A 6,000-nucleotide genomic window follows, 5' to 3' on the forward strand; every position below is an offset into this window, starting at 1 on the left:
AATTTTTGGCCTTGTGAAGGAGAAAGCATCGCTCAAGCTTGGGTGAGGCTTAAATCAATGTTATATTCATGCCCCAATCATGAGCTCGCAAGATAAGTGATTATGCAAAGTTTTTATGCTCGACTTTCTGATAACAATCGCACCATGCTCGATACTTCTTGTGCTGGCTCTTTTATGATGAAGACTATTGAATTCAGATGGAATTTATTGGATATAATTAAACACAACTCTGAAGATTGGGACCTCGACGAAGGTAAGGAGTCAGGTATGACCCCTAAGTTTGATTGTGTTAAATCTTTTATGGATACCGATATTTTCCGTAAGTTTAGCACTAAATATGGACTTGACTCCGAAATAGTAGCTTATTTCTGTGAATCTTTTGCTACTTATGTTGATCTCCCCAAGGAGAAGTGGTTTAAATATCATCCTCCCATAGAAGTAAAAGTAGCTGCACCCATTAAAGTTGAAGAAAAGATTGCCACTTGATGATCCTATTGTTCCCACTTCTTATGTTGAGAAACCACCTTTCCCTGTTAGAATGAAGGATCATGCTAAAGCTTCAACTGTTGTTCGTAAAAGCAATATTAGAACTTATACATCTCCTGAGAAAGTCAAAGTAGAACCTAATATTGCTATTGTTAAAGATCTCTTGTCTGATAATATCGATGGGCATGTTATTCAATTCCAGGGTGAGACTGCTAGAATTGCTAAACCTTGTGATAAAGATAAACATAGACCTGTGGTAGGCATGCCTATTATTTCTGTCAAAATAGGAGATCATTGTGATCATGGCTTGTGTGATATGGGTGCTAGTGCTAGTGTTATACCCATTGACTTATACAAAGAAATTATGCATGATATTGCACCTGGTGAGTTAGAAGGTATTGATGTTAGAATTAAACTTGCCAATAGAGATACTATTTCCCCAGTGGGAATTGTTAGAGATGTTGAAATCTTGTGTGGAAAAACCAAATATCCCGCTGATTTTCTTGTTCTTGGTTCTCCACAAGATAGCTTTTGTCCCATTATATTTGGTAGGCCCTTCTTGAATACTGTTAATGCTAAGATAGACCGCGAAAAGAATGTTGTTACTATTGGCTTGGATGATATGGTTTATGAGTTTAATTTCTCTAAATTTAGTAAGCAACATCGTGAGGAGGAATTGCCTAGTAAGGATGAAATTATTGGTCTTGCTTCCATTGCTGTACCTCCTAGTGATCCTTTAGAACAGTATTTGCTAGACCATGAAAATGATATGTTCATGAATGAAAGAAGGGAAATAGATGAAGTATTCTTTAAACAGGAACCTATTCTGCAACAAAATTTTCCTGTTGAAATCCTAGGGGATCCTCCTCCACCCAAGGGTGATCCCGTGTTTGAGCTTAAACCGTTGCCTGATAATCTCAAATATGCTTATCTTGAGGAAAAGAAAATATATCCTATCATTATTAGCGCTAACCTTTCAGAGCATGAAGAAGAAAGACTATTGAAAACTCTGAAGAAGCACCGTGCTGCTATTGGATATACTCTGGATGATCTTAAGGGCATTAGTCCCACTCTATGTCAACATAAAATAAATTTGGAAGCTGATGCCAAACCAGTTTGTGATCCTCAACGATGTTTGAATCCTAAAATGAAAGAAGTGGTAAGAAAAGAAATACTCAAGCTTCTAGAGGCAGGTATAATTTATCCCGTTGCTGATAGTCAGTGGGTAAGTCCTGTCCATTGTGTCCCTAAGAAGGGAGGTATTACTGTTGTCCCTAATGAGAAATATGAATTGATCCCGCAAAGAATTATCACAGGTTATAGGATTGTAATTGATTTCCATAAGTTAAATAAGGCTACTAAGAAAGATCATTACCTCTTACCTTTTATTGATCAAATGCTAGAAAGATTATGCAAACATACACATTATTGCTTTCTAGATGGTTATTCTGGTTTCTCTCAAATACCCGTGTCAGCTAAAGATCAATCAAAGACTACTTTTACATGCCCTTTTGGTACTTTTGCTTATAGACGTATGCCTTTTGGTTTATGTAATGCACCTGCTACCTTTCAAAGATTCATGATGGCTATATTCTCTGACTTTTGCGAAAAGATTTGTGAGGTTTTCATGGATGACTTTTCCGTCTATGGTTCCTCTTTTGATGATTGCTTGAGCAATCTTGCTCAAGTTTTGCAGAGATGTGAAGAAACTAATCTTGTCTTGAATTGGGAAAAGTGTCACTTTATGGTTAATGAGGGTATTGTCTTGGGGCACAAAGTTTCTAAAAGAGGTATTGAAGTTGATAAAGCCAAGGTTGATGCTATTGAAAAGATGCCATGTCCCAAGGACATCAAAGGTATAAGAAGTTTCCTTGGTCACGCCGGATTTTATAGGAGGTTCATTAAGGACTTCTCAAAAATCTTTTGGCCTCTGACTAATTTATTACAAAAAGATGTACCATTTGTCTTTGATGATGATTGTGTAGAAGCATTTGAAATACTTAAGAAAGCATTAGTCTCCGCACCTGTTGTTCAGCCACCTGATTGGAATTTACCCTTTGAAATTATGTGTGATGCTAGTGATTATGCCGTAGGTGCTGTTCTAGGGCAAAGAGTTGATAAGAAATTAAATGTTATCCATTATGCCAGTAAGACTCTAGACAGTGCTCAAAGAAATGCTACTACCGAAAAGGAACTTTTAGCAGTTGTGTTTGCTTGTGATAAGTTTAGACCTTATATTGTTGATTATAAAGTTACTATTCACACTAATCATGCTGCTATTAAATATCTTATGGAAAAGAAGGATGCAAAACCTAGACTTATTAGATGGGTTCTCCTGCTTCAAGAATTTGATTTGCATATTGTTGATAGAAAAGGAGCTGAGAACCCCGTTGCAGATAACTTATCTAGGTTAGAGAATGTTCTTGATGACCCACTACCTATTGATGATAGCTTTCTTGATGAATAATTAAATGTCATAAGCACTTCTCGTAGCACTCCATGGTATGCTGATTATGCTAATTATATTGTTGCTAAATTTATACCACCTAGCTTCACATACCAGCAAAAGAAAAAGTTTTTCTATGACTTGCGACATTACTTTTGGGATGACCCACATCTTTATAAAGAAGGAGTAGATGGTGTCATTAGACGCTGTGTACCTGAGCATGAACAGGAACAGATCCTACGCAAGTGTCACTCTGAAGCTTATGGAGGACACCATGCTGGAGATAGAACTACACATAAGGTATTGCAATCTGGTTTTTATTGGCCTACTCTCTTCAAGGATGCCCGTAAGTTTGTTTTGTCTTGCAATGAATGTCAAAGAATAGGTAATATTAGTATACGTCAAGAAATGCCTATGAATTATTCACTTGTTATTGAACCATTTGATGTTTGGGGCTTTGATTATATGGGACCTTTTCCTACCTCTAATGGATATACTCATATTTTAGTTGCTGTTGATTACGTTACTAAGTGGGTAGAAGCTATTCCAACGAGTAGTGCTGATCATAACACTTCTATTAAAATGCTTAAGGAAGTTATTTTTCCGAGGTTTGGAGTCCCTAGATATTTAATGACTGATGGTGGTTCACACTTTATTCATGGTGCTTTTCGTAAGATGCTTGCTAAATATGACGTTAATCATAGGATTGCATCTCCTTATCACCTGCAGTCTAGTGGTCAAGTAGAATTGAGCAATAGAGAGCTCAAATTAATTTTGCAAAAGACTATTAATAGGTCTAGAAAGAATTGGTCCAAGAAGCTTGATGATGCATTATGGGCCTATAGAACTGCATATAAAAATCCTATGGGCATGTCTCCGTACAAAATGGTCTATGGAAAAGCTTGTCACTTACCTCTCGAACTAGAACATAAGGCATATTGGGATATTAAGGAGCTCAACTATGATTTCAAACTTGCCGGTGAGAAGAGGTTATTTGATATTAGCTCACTTGATGAATGGAGAGCTCAAGCTTATGAAAATGCCAAGTTGTTTAAAGAAAAGGTTAAAAGATGGCATGACAAAAGGATACAAAAGCGTGAGTTTAATGTAGGTGATTATGTATTGCTATACAACTCTCGTTTAAGATATTTTGCAGGAAAACTTCTCTCTAAATGGGAAGGTCCCTACGTTATCGAGGAGGTCTATCGTTCCGGTGCCATAAAAATCAACAACTTCGCAGGCACAAATCCGAAGCTGGTAAACAATCAAAGGATCAAACACTATATCTCAGGTAATCCTATAAATGTTGAAACCAATATTATTGAAACCGTAACCCCGAAGGAGTACATAAAGGACACTTTCCAGAATGTTCCAGACTCCGAAAAGGAATAGGTATGTGGTACGGTAAGTAAACCGACTCCAAAACAATTCTTAAGGCAATATTTCTCCGTTTTAGAATATTTAGAAAAATAGAAAAATAAGTAGCAGTCCGGGGAGGACACGAGGCCTCCACGAGGGTGGAGGGCGCGCCCTACCCCCTGGGCGCGCCCCCTACCTCGTGGGCACCTCGTGTGCCCTCCGGACTTCGTTTCCTTGCACGATACGTATTTTGGTCGGTAAAAATTCATTATATATACTCCCGAAGGTTTTGACCACCATATCACGCAAATATCCTCTGTTTTCGTTTCGAGCTATTTCCGTTGCAGATTTAGAGCATCATGACTTCTCCCTCTTCTAGCAACGAAGACAAGGATGCTTGGCTATTGAAGATAGAGTTGAAAAGAGAGGAACCATAAGAAATCAACAAGGATGAAAGGATCAAGAAGGCCATGGAGGTTCAAGCTCCGGTGGTGAACGAAGAATACATCCCTCAACCCTTACCTAACCTTTTCACTCCAACAGAGATTGAAGCTTTCAGGATGATTGAGTTAGCCCGCATACAGAACAAGTATCTTACACAGGAGAATATTTTGTTGAAGGATCATATTGCTGGGCTCAAGGGCAGTATCCGCATGTTGGAGGAACTTTTACGCTTGATGTGCGATTATCCACCGTCATCTTCACCACCTCCATCACCCCCGAGGACATAATCACATGGGTATGGGCACTCCCCTTGGCAACTGCCAAGCTTGGGGGAGGTGCCCTGGTATCGTATCACCATCACAACTCCTATCTTTACCGTTTTTCTTAGTTCGATCCTATTAGTAGTATCTTGATTTAGTAGAATAAAGTCATGTCATGATTTAGTTTTGAGTTTTGCTTTACGATCCTTCTTTGTAATCGAGTCCGGGAGCTATATAATAAAGATTAGTGTTGAGTCAAGGGCTTGAGTATTTTGCCATGATCTTGGGTGATTAGAAGAAAAAGAATAAAAAGAATCAAGGAGTTCATATTGATCTTAGTGAAAGTAATGACTTCACATAGAGAGAGCATGATGATTAAAAGTTGTTGGGAGTTGGCAAATATAGCTTTGGTCATCGTTGCAATTAATAGGAAGTAATAAGTAAAGAGAGGTTTCACATATAGATATATTATCATTGACATCTTTTATGACTGGGAGCACTCATTAAAATATGACATGTTAAAGAGTTGATGTTGGACAAGGAAGACAACATAATGAGTTATGTTTTCTTACATCCGAGATAAAGTATGTTTTCATGGATCCTCTAGCGTGTTGAGCTTGCCTTTCCCCCTCATGCTAGCCAAATTCTTAGCACCAAGTAGAAATACTACTTGTGCTTCCAAATACCCTTAAACCAGTTTTGCCATGAGAGTCCACCATATCTACCTATGGATTGAGTAAGATCCTTCAACTAAGTTGTCATTAGTGCAAGCAATAAAAATTGCTCTCTAAATATGCATGACTTATTAGTGCAGAGAAATAAGCTTTGTACGAACTTGTTATGGACGCAATAAAAGCGACGGACTGCATAATAAAGGTTCACATGCAAGGGGCAATATAAAGTGACGTTCTTTTGCATTAAGATTTTGTGCATCAACCCTAAACGCGCATGACAACCTCTGCTTCCCTCTGCGAAGGGCCTATCTTTTATTATTATCCTTTCCCT

This window comes from Triticum dicoccoides, chromosome 3B (genome assembly GCF_002162155.2).
Source record: "Triticum dicoccoides isolate Atlit2015 ecotype Zavitan chromosome 3B, WEW_v2.0, whole genome shotgun sequence".
Taxonomy (NCBI): domain Eukaryota; kingdom Viridiplantae; phylum Streptophyta; class Magnoliopsida; order Poales; family Poaceae; genus Triticum; species Triticum dicoccoides.